This window comes from Callospermophilus lateralis, unplaced genomic scaffold (genome assembly GCF_048772815.1).
Source record: "Callospermophilus lateralis isolate mCalLat2 unplaced genomic scaffold, mCalLat2.hap1 Scaffold_91, whole genome shotgun sequence".
NCBI lineage: Eukaryota > Metazoa > Chordata > Mammalia > Rodentia > Sciuridae > Callospermophilus > Callospermophilus lateralis.
In genome coordinates, this window is record NW_027517238.1 from 5,702,690 (window position 1) to 5,714,717 (window position 12,028).

At 38.2% G+C, this 12,028-nt stretch overlaps 1 pseudogene; it reads right to left on the reverse strand.

Annotated features, from left to right (window-relative positions):
* Positions 1–2,987: 2,987 nt before the first annotated feature.
* Positions 2,988–12,028, reverse strand: part of LOC143388648 (contactin-3-like) — a 119,228-nt pseudogene continuing 110,187 nt past the window's right edge.

A 12,028-nucleotide genomic window follows, 5' to 3' on the forward strand; every position in this document is an offset into this window, starting at 1 on the left:
CAGGAAGCATGACTCAGGCTGAACTTGATTCTGCATGTCCATTAGCCCTGGACAGGACTGCTAGAGATACCCTGTCTGCATATTTTCTAATTATTTCCCCTTCAACAGGTAGACAAATGTACCCATTGCAACTCCCCTTAAATTTAAACACACATACACACACACACACACACACATACCCCTACAGTTTCCTCACTGGATTTTACACAAATTCAATCCTCAAGAAAGAAAATGATTGAATTAGAATTTTAGTTATCATTCTCCTTATATTAACAATAACATTTAGAATGCTTACTAATTAAAAACTAAAATCTTTTTTATAGCACTAATATCAATGTTATAGTACTATAACATTGATACCAAAGAGACAGTCTGTGAACAGTGTCATGAATTGATAACAATTTGAGGAAAAAACTGGTTCATTAAAGAAAAAAAAAGAAATTAGATATCTTAACTATATAAAGTAAATTTTATTCTTTCTTTCTCTTCACCTTACAGCTGAAATAGCTTTAATGTAGAGATCACTGTTACAAATAGCTCATTTTACTGAATCAGTAGGGTATAAAATAATTAAATGATGTCCTGTTAAAAGATGAAAAGTTAATGCTGGTTGAAAATACAAGAAAGGATAGCATCAGTGCAGCTATTACAGTTTGTTATGGTTTAGATACAAGATGTCCCCTGCAAAACTCATATGTGAGACAATTCAAGAATGTTCAGAGGTGAAATGATGAGATTATGAGAGCTGTAACCTTGTCAGTGCATCAATCCACTTGAATGGATTAATTGCGTGGTGACTGTAGATAGGTAGAATACAGCTGGAGGAGATGGGTCATGGGGCATGCCCTTAGGGTTTATGTTTTATCCCTTTTGAATAGAGCTTCCTGCTTGTTCTGAGCTGCTTGCCTCTTCCACTGTCTTCTGCCATGATGTTCTGCCTCACTTCAGTCAACACCTATGGAGTCCACCGACCTTGGACTAAATCTCTGAAACCTTGAGCCAAAATAAACTTTTCCTTCTCTAAGTTGTTCTTACCAGATCTTTAGGTCACAGCAACAAAATGCTTTTCCAGGTAGTTATTCTTCTTTTACCACAATGAATAATGCAGGAGCACTTGAAGGTTATAAATTTTATTAGAATAATAGAAAATAATACATACAGATAACCATAGGATACACACACAGGAATTTAAAGTCAATTTCATCCTTTTCAATATGAAACAATGTCCAAATCTCATGGAGATATACTGCTAGAAATAACATGGAACAAGAGTCATCATCTTGAAAATGAAAAGTATAGGAGCATATTATAGGAATTACTAGATAATAAAAAGGTACAACTCCATTACATGTAGAATAAAATACAAGTATTGGAGAATGTTTCCCCACTTTTTGACTGGAAATAACAATGGTCATATGAAATCTACTTGTCATTCAAATTTTTTTCTAGATATATACAGTATATACAGACACTACAGAGAAAGTCATACTTTTCTCCTTTGTATATAATGAGTTTATCTTAAATGTAATCTAAATATAAAATTGTATTAGAATTTTGCTAATTCGTTATCTTTCTTGAGAGATGAACTGTTTGTTGGTTTCAAATTCTGATATCTCTGGAAAGACGAACAAGTTACAGCAAAATGTGAAATTGGTAGGAAAGAGGTAAAAAAACTGATTTTGAATGACTAACACTCATCTGCTGATTTTCATATATTCTTTACATATTGCTATGAAGCCGTGTCTCCAACGATGCTTTGAAAACCACATATTGAAAGACTGAGTCATACACATCAAAGCCAGCAACATCGCTGTGGTTCTATTACCAATTTAACTCAGGAACTAAAATGCCTGCCTGACTCACTGCAATAGGCAGTGAGATTTCATTAAAAAAAAAAAAAATCTCCGCCATCCAAAAGAGAGAGGGTCCTTTAATGGAATCAGACATTGGAAAGGAAGAATTGTGTGGATTTTGTTTAACATTTGGGTTGACATTCAGGGTGCTACTTATTTTCTCAACTGCATTTTAATAAAGCCTGTAAGTTTATTCTCAGGTGTGAAGAAAACAATTCCTGTTCTAGTTTTGTTTTAAATTTTGAGAAAGGATAAAATGTGCTTATTTCCGTTTTCTATCATTGAAGGAAAAAGCATACTGGAATGCAAGTTTAGAAAATGACTTTCAAATGCTCAGGGAAATTCATGCCAGTATTTCGCAAAGGGACATGGCATTTGGGGTGACAAAGCCCTTTCGTGGGTCCTTCTTTATCTTTTAACCATTAATTCATGGGGCAGAGGCAGATCAGATGGTTATTATTACCTCCACATTTTGTAGATGAATAATTGAGAGGTACAGAGAGCAGAGTGATTTCTAGAGTCTCACAGCCATTTAGTAGTGAGTACACTGAACCAGGTCACCCTCCTCTGCTCCAGAGCAGCATTTTCCAAAAACACTCCTGAATCACAAACACCACCCGCTTCCAGCAGGGAAAGTGTTTAAATGTATTTTTCAACCTGTGGGGTTTAAATCATTTAAATCTTTAAAATGATACTTATTAACTCTTCAAACAATGCTTTCATAACTGGAAAAGAGTTTTTGGAATAAATGAAGAGTTTTCCAATGCAAATAAGAAACTCTGTGTGTGTGTGTGTGTGTGTGTGTGTGTGTGTGTGTGTATGTGTGTGTATATCGGGGCAGAGGTTTTTCTCCATAGGCAGTGCTTAAACTCATAGCTTAAGAACATTTGTATCAAAAGTTTGCAGTATGTAACATGTAAATTCCTTTGGTTTATCAAGTAAATATTAAGGCATTTCAGATTCCTCTAAAAGGATTTGCTGTTGTTTTATTATACTCTTATTTTACCTATAATGAAGTAGAAAGTTAAAAACACAAAGTTGGAAAAAAAAAACATGCATAATCACTGTGTTTCATGAAAGCACTTATTATGTTAACCAATGAACTTTCCAGTAAATAATAAAAAAGAATAAATATCACCATAGGGCATTTACAAGGAAAAATAGTACCATAGGTATATAACTTGACACAGGGTGAACATTTGAGATGGCTGATGTGGATCCTCTTGCATCCATATCTGTCAAAGATGATAAACAGCTCATTAAGAAGGACTATACCTCTGATAAGTAGATGCTGATCCATAGTGGGGGGGGGCATGGGGAAAATGGTCGAACTGTGATTGGGCCAAGGGGAGGGAGGGGAGGGATGGTGCATGGGGGCAGGAAAGATGGCAGAATGAGATGGACATCATTACCCTAGGTACATGTATTACTGCACATATGGTGAGATGCTACATCCTGTACAACTGGAGAAATGAAAAGTTGTGCTGCGATTGTATACAATGGATCAAATTGCATTCTGCTGTCATATAGACCTCATTAGAATAAATAAAAAAAAATAAAGGAGGACTGTATTAACAGGTAGTCAGAGTGGTAGAGAATGCATGCATATGTCTCCCGAAAATCACACATTGACATCCTAGCTCCAGTGTTGTGACATTAGGAAATGAGCTTTTGACACCTGACACAGAACTAGCTGCATCTTAATATAAGAGTTCCCAGTCTCCAGAACTGTGAAAAGTTAAATTTCTGTAGTTATAAGACACCCTGTCCAGGGTGTATTCTTACAGCATCCTGAAGGACTAAGACGCAGACAAAAGTGATGGGTTTCCTGTCAAAATCAAATCATGGCATGAACCTAACCTGGGACTACAAGTCCTTATTTTATCGGTCAGTGTAACACATAGGTGTTACCAAGGGTATCCATAAAAATACCGACGTGTTTAGGATTTCTTAAATGAATCTAAGCTTTGTTTATCTAGTATTATTTAACTTTAATTGAAATTGAAAAAAATCCAAGTCAGTCATTTTGCCATTAATGATACCTGGTCACAAACAATTTCAGATAACTTGATGGTTTAATGAAAGAAAACGTCATTGGATGAATGTCTGGAAAATCTACTTGTTTCTATTTTATGCAGATGAATTATCATACTTAATACAAGACATCATCTTTTAAAATGCAATCGATGAAAGCTCCATTTTCAGAGACGGCCTTGTGCAGGCACTGGTCTGTGCAAGCTCAGCAAGTCCACAGACATCAGACGAAAAGGCTGCTCTTGACTCAGCAGCCTGAAAATGCCACGGTGGCGTCTGTCCCCGCAAAAGCACAGAAGCTGCTTCTTTGAACAGTGCCCCTCTGTCCACGCTGTTATGCTAACTCTGACACCCTGCACAATGCAAGAAGCAAGGAGCATTCCCTACTGTAAAGCCTCAGCAGATAACAGTTAGCAACCTGATCCTGTTTGGGTCTCCTGAAGCACACACAGATGTACAAATCTCTGCAGTCTGAAATAGTTGTTTACATACTTATTTACAGACAGGTAGCTCCCATTTTCTTATTACTTTTAGTTCAAGTGTGGCAGGTTATGATTTCATAGAAAGAGAGAATTCCTGCAAGGGTTGGTCTCTCCCATTTTCTTCAGTCATTTTCTTTTTCAAGATTAAAGAAACTTGCTTCAGTCTTGGTCACCTGCTACTATATAGACTAAACCACAGTCGATAAATGAAAACAGGGAACAAAGTTATTTACATCACTGAGGATTGTAGAATAGACTATGAAGACAGAGTAGGCTCCGCGTTACTTAAATTGAGGCCTGAAAACTCCAGACACAGGATTTCAAAGTGAAGATACAAGTTCTCTTCCATGGTCACTGATAAAAATATGTATGCTGGGGTTTGTTCCTCTTCACTCTAAAAGTCTACTTTCTTTATTTTTTAAAAAATATTTTTAGTAGTCAATGAACATTTATTCATTCATTCTTTCTATCTATCTATCTATCTATCTATCATCTATCTATCTATCTATCTATCTACAGTGCTGAGAATGGAACCCGGTGCCTCAACACATGTCAGGCAAGTTCTTTTCCACTGAACCACAACCCCAGCCCCCTAAAAGTGTACTTTCAATGGTGAAATAGCTTTCATTAGGATTTTAAGAGGAAAGAGCATGAAATTCCTCTGAAACTTGGAACACATTTCTTTAAAAATGTCATCTTTTTTTGTGTGCCACGTGTAAAAGTTTCATGACTTTGCCAATGCTGATTTTCCTACTGAAAGAATTGATAAGATCCATATATAGTTTTTAGGAGGCATACAACTGGAATATCAGAGGTCTTAAAAACAGGGCATGGGTTCAGGCTTGCCCATGAGAACTGCTTTGGGAATTCTATTCTAGGCAATCTATAGGTGCAATAAATAAGGGAAATAATTCAAATGAATGGAGTTTTAAACTACTTTTCCATGTCTTTTCTTTCTGTGCTCATATTTTTCACTGTTCTGCACCACTGTAGAGGTTTTCTTCCTGGTTTTACTTGCTCATGTTGCAAAATCACCTTGTGTTCACATGAAGGGCATGCTGGGAGGAAAGGGTGGGTGGAGGGAGGGGCAGTGGCTGATGGACTCCTGGTGGCTAACAACACTGACGCAGGTCAAGGGGAAGCTGAGTCCAACCAACTTACTGGTTATTATTGGAATCCTGATCTGCTCACTGCTGGTGCCATCCCCTCCATCTGTGGTAGCCTTGACTTCAATAATGTAGTCCTCTTGAAAGGGCAGCACAAGTTCAGCTGAAGTTTTGTTTGTGTCCAGCACTTGCACGCTATTTTGACTGCTAGTCCTATAGAATACCTAAAACGCACGAACAAATACACTTCATTCTTACATTACCTTCTTTTACTTTCTTCACATACTCTCGTTGCTCTGAAATTATTTTGTCATTCTGTCCACATCAGAATACAAAAACACATTCCCAGCTCCATGCATAGGTCCTGGATTATGGATTAGCAGACACTAGGATCATTATGCTCTCAAAATCAAGGAGGTGGGGAAGAGCAGCTTTCTCCCCTGGAGGAGCTTGTTAGAAATACAGAAAGCTGATTAACACAATGCACAAACATCGTGTCCACAATTCCCATGTGAGCAGCATTATTTCATGTAAATCTGTATTTAACAATTCAGAGAGTTTGGTAGTATACCCTTTTATGAAAAACTTGATGTTTATGTCAAAATTGGATTACTGAAATAATATCATCAAAATTTTTAAAGATTTGCAAAGTATAAGTGAAAAATGGAAAATACAGTGTTGCAAATGATTCAACTTACTTTATAGCCTGTTACTTCTGATTCATTCTCCATTGCTTTTACTTGTTCCAAATTAAGTAACACTTTAGTGTCTGTAGCATTCCAAACCACATTCCCAGGAGGCTGACTGGGAGCTTGCAATGCAAAAAGGAGAAATTAAAACTGATTTGAGCATGGAGTACTGTTTTACATGAGCAGATACATGCTGAGCACCGAGGCGACTGCAGGGACTCTCTGGTAAGGCATGGTATGTAGATGGAATCAGGAAAAAGAAAAATTAACAGAATAGAAAAACTTCCTTTAAAAGGGGCATTTCAATTAAACTGTGAGAAATTGCATGTTATCATATTCAACACATAATTTATTTTACTTTAATTTTGGGGGGCCAGGGGTTAAACCCAGGGGCGCTTCACCAATGAGCCATATCCCCATCTCTTGATTTTATGTTTTATCTTGAGACAAAGTCTCATTTAGTTGCTTAGAACCTCTCTAAGTTGCTCAGACTTTGAACTTGCAATCCCCCTGCTGCAGCCTCCAAAGCTGCTGGGACTACAGGCTTGTGCCACCACACTTGGCTCAACACATACTTTAAGGATTTAATGCACTTCAAGTCTCCCAGAAGACAAACTGACAATACAGAGACACAAGTTCCTTTATCCACCACTAGAGGGATGCTTGAGGGTGAACCAGGAAAGGCAGGCATTTGGACTTGTTTTGACACACAGAGAGGCTGAGAGAAATTGCCAAAGGAGCAGATTAAAGTCACATGAAATGAAGTGTGGATGATTTTCAAGCCAGTGTTGTAAGATGAGATGGGCAAAATGAGAGGCAATCAAAAATAAGAATTACTTAGATTTATTCTCGTGAAGTAATAGATACACATGTGAAAAATTGCCACAGAGAATCCATATTTTAAAGTCTTTTTTCTGAGTTCAAATCAATTTTTGAGAAAAATAAGGCAAAACACTAAAAATTTAATGAGAATTCCATTAGAGGATTAATGAAACTCTCATAGGTTTATAAACATGGACCCACAGCTTAGCAACCTGGAGAGGAAACTGGTTCTGGGGGACTCGGGTGGACGTGGTCAGAAGCACTCCCTAATATGGATGGATGGGACATTAGGGATTCAGTTCCTTGTCAATTGCAAAACAGCAAACATATTACTCATTTTTCAACAGCATCACAACTGCCCAAAACATGCTGAAATATCTTATTCTTGTGGATTTAAGCACAGAATGTGATTTGGTTAACTGAATTTGTAATGGGAAAGTGATATAAACAATTACCTCTCCAGAGGAATTTCTGAACATCATTGACTCACGCCAGGATGGAAATACAGCTGGACTTACAGATGGAAAAAGCTCTCATGTGCAGTTATGTGGCTAATAACACGATTCAAGACTGTCCTCCTGGTGGGTTCTTTGGTTGATTGTGTCCTCTTTAACACTGTTCTGTTGCCTTTAAATTTTTGTGATGTGATACTAACAGATCAGCTCAGATTGTCTACACTGCAATGCTGTGATAAGACATCTGTAAGAATGTATATGGGCAATTGCTTAGGACTGAAATACTAGAGATTTGGTTGCCCAGTCCAGATGCTATGAACCCACACTCGTTAGAACACTTTCCCAGCGCCTGTGATTCCCTGTGGCTGACAGCGCCATAAAAGGACAGCTTGATTTGATGGAGCTCAGAAAACATCCTTCATTCAGCATGGTTTGGCCTACCAAAATATGGGTGCTTACAAGTTATAGAAAGTTTGAGTAATTTTGAGTTGATACACTGACCCCCAACAGCAGGCTGGCAGAACATAGGACTGAAAATTGGGATTTGTCTTGTGTGAGTCCCAAAATAGATGACTTGAATGAGTTCAGCCTGAAATGAATACTCTTTGAAATGACAAAAAGAAAAAAAATCTGAAAAATGAAAGAGGAAAAACAGAGGGTTTCAAAGCTCTTTTCAAATCATATCAGTGTTTCCTGAGCACCAGAGAGACATGTTCCATTTTGATCATTTTGCTATTTTTGAAAAACGCACTTGTTTAAAAGCATAAACATTTATTTCAGCCACATTCTAAACATTAACATTCACATAATAATGAGCTGGATGTGCTAATTACATTGTTTGATAGTATTTAAAGTAAATTAAACTAATTTTTCACTTAGAATTTTACAATCACATGAATAATCATCTGCCTTATTATGACAGGGAAGAATGACACTATGTGGGAGATTCTGGGCCAGATGAACTTTCTTCCATTTTCAAGGTTCTATTGTTGCTAGTAACAAATGCATAGTAAATGTCCATAATGTGTGAGAAATTCCAGAATATTCTTTTTAAAGGTTCCCTGCATTGTCACGGTGCCTATTTGAAAAACTCAGAGTTAATAAACAAAGATGCATACTCGTCACTCATGTTCATTTACAACAATGAAAAGATTAACACAATAATTTTCACAATCTATCAGCACATGAATGGATAAACAAAAGGGGGCTATATGCATATGCCTTTAAAAAGAATGAAGATCTAGGCATGGTGGCCCATGCCCGTAATCCCAGTGGTTTTAGAGGCTGAGAAAGGAGGACAGAAGATACAAAGTCAATCTCAGCAACTCAACAAGGCTATAAGCAACCTATTGAGAACCAGTCTCAAAAAACAAACAAACAAACAAAAAGTAGGAAGGGTTGGGGATGTTGCTCAGTGGTTAAATGCCCCAGGGTTCAATCCCTGGTACCAAAAAAACAAAAATAAAACAAAAGGAATGACATCATGACATGTTCTATTACATGGATGAACCTGGAAGACATTATGCTAGAGATAAGCCAATCATACAAAGAAATACTGTGTGATTCTGTTTATATGTGATAACATGGAATAGTAAAAATCAGAGATGGAAAGTAGGATGGCAGTTGCCTGGAGCTGGGGAGGGGAATGGGACCTGGTCTCATGGATGGAGAGCTTCAGTTCTGTGCAGTGGAGAAGGTCTTGACCATCTCACACAGCTGCATCAGTGCCCTTAACCTTATTTTAACCCTATTGCAAATGTGCATTAAAAAATGGCCAAGATGGTAAATTCCAACTTATGAATATAATTCAGTACAATTAAAAATTTTAACACAATCCTAAGATAGTTAACTAGGAAGGGGTGTTATGTGGATTCAAAACAGCTCTGTTTAATTCTGGACCCTGATGACCTTATACTTTTCTACCTGGCATTAGGTGGGGCTGTGAGGCTCCTGCTGCCCCCTCTGGGGAGAGGACGCACCACTCTGCTCCTTGGCATCATGGGGACTTCAGGCTTCATTACTGGATATGCTTTCACCAGTGAAATAAGAGCAAATAAGAAACAGGTGGTTTCAATGAGGGAGTTTTAAGAAAAAATGGAAGGGCGTGGCTGGCCTTTCTTCTTTCTGGTTTTTTTTTTTTTTTTTTTTAGTGCTGGGAACTGAACTGGCCTTTCTTCTTTCTGCCATGAGACCAGCACATCAGTGAGAGTGGCTGTTCCTAAAGTCTGGGCCATGGAGTAAAGATGGAACAGATCAGGTCTGAATCTCACTCATGATCAACATTTGGTGACTAGTAGGAAAGAGACACTCTTTTAGTTGTAAGCCATTGAGGAGTGGGGACCTGTGGAACTGCACTGAACTGGCCCTATGTGACTGATACGGCCAGTAGGCTATAGAGCTTTGAAGGCGCACTGTGAACTTCAAAGGCACAGAGCAGGTATGAAGTGGGAATGGGCAGGGGATCTCGACAGCGCATCTCTCCTAGGACTTCTCATTTTACTGTTCTGTGCAGAAACACAACCCAGAATAGGCTGACTCAATTTCAAATGTTTTGGGGCCTAACTTGATGTGTGGTCTGCATTTTGAATATTTTTGGAAATTATTTATCAACAATCATATCCTATAGATTTTTTCCTCTGTCAGTTCAATTTCTATTATTGCAGTATGCTAAGACAGAAAACGTGGCAACAAATGAATTTATTTTGTATAAAGGCAGAATCTCCTAAGATTTGTAGAATAACACTGAGTGGCAGGCTATAAGATTATGTGGATACTTTTAAATGTTACATAACAAAATAGTTTTATCTTGGAGGGTTTTTCTTAGGCCCTCTGGGTTGACTGTCACTCCTCAATATCAGCCCTATCAATTTACTTATTCTGTAAACTCAGCATGCAAAAAGTGGCCACTATGATATTTCTAAGACCGAATAAAGTGAGGAATATAAGACATTCCTACAATAGGAAAATGACTAAATAATTTGTGGGGTGTTATCACAAAAGAATAAGATATAGTACTATGATACAGAGGTAACTAAATACACAGCATAACCTTCAAGAGATGTTTTATGTAAGAGAAATAATCCATGGAACACAAGTCTGGGAGGAAAAGACAAATTATTTTAATAATCTTATTTCTGCACCACAGGATAGTATTGTGGGTGATTTTATTTTCTCCCCCTCCCCCCCCCCCGCAAATTTTCTATAGTAAATATGTTTTCCTCCATATAATAAAAAATAGAGGTTGTTCATCTGAAGAACATTGTTGTGTGGAGTTTTCAGGGATAATGTCTCCATACTGGTGACTGTACCTGGCATTTCCTTTAAAAATATGGGATTTCAAGAACATATGCTTGCAGAGATTAATTATACAAAACTCAGTATGTTTCTCAGCTCCTTCTCTTGGACACCTGATGGTAATAAGATGACTTTCATGAAAGGGAATGCTGTCAGCAGTAGCTGAAAAATACACTCGGCACGGACTTCCCTTGAGATGATCATCAACATTAGTAAGCAAGCTGCCCAAAAATGTGGCACTGGGCAGAAATCAAGTAATCAAAAGCTACTTTCTGTCCAACAGGGAGAAAGATTCATTTCAGAATCACTTAAAGTATTATAAATGGACTTAAATCTTTGGATCACAGGAAATGGACACCATGTTTTGAATCAGAAACATCTACTTTATGACTCATCCAAAACTCAGAAACTAAGATGCCCACTCTCCCCAGAGTGTTCGGATGATAGAAAACAGTTCCTAACATTCTGGTAGGAATATTGCTACCCTGAAGAGGGAACTAAACTAAACCGATTCCACCAGGAAGAGAAACAGACCTGGAGAGAGTCACTGTTGAACAGATACTCATTGGGCAGCAGCTCTGATTACTTGGGAGAACTCAGGAGTTAAATAATGATCAAATCTGACAATGTCTATGCCTCAAAGAGATGAGACTCCAGCAAGGAGTGGGGGCAGCAATCAGATGACCACATGCAAGATGTGGTATGCACGTGGCTCTAAGTGGTTCCCCAGAACATAGCAGGATAAGGGGATATCAGGAGACGCAGGGCTGCTAATTAAATATGGACTCAGGGGGAACTGAGGACATACTGCAGGGAGGGCCTAAGAGAGGTAGGAGTGTCTCCTGGCCATCTGGACAGCAAAGGTCAAGGCCCCACAGGAAAAGTGAAATGGCAAGTCAGCTCAGGAGAAAATGAGCAGGAACAGGAAGTGGGGATAGATTGTAGAAGACCTTTTTGGGTATTTTAAGGATTTATATAAAGAGTGGCAATCTTTGTAATGTTTTGAATAACCAATAAAAAAAAATAAATGAGTGGATGGAAAGGGACTGGAGAGGTCTGAGCAACAGTGTGACACCTTTAGGATCACTCTGACCCAGGGCAGAACATCTCTGGTAGATTCTCAGCAAATTTAAAGTCAGATACTGCATCCATTGTAGGGTATGAGAGAAAGAGCGTTAATGACGACTGGGATCCGCTGGCCCAAGGGACTGAAATAATGGGAGTTGCTTTTGCTGAAATTGTAGAAGATACAGGTTTGTAATGGCTGGGAGTGCAATCGAGAGCTCAATTTAA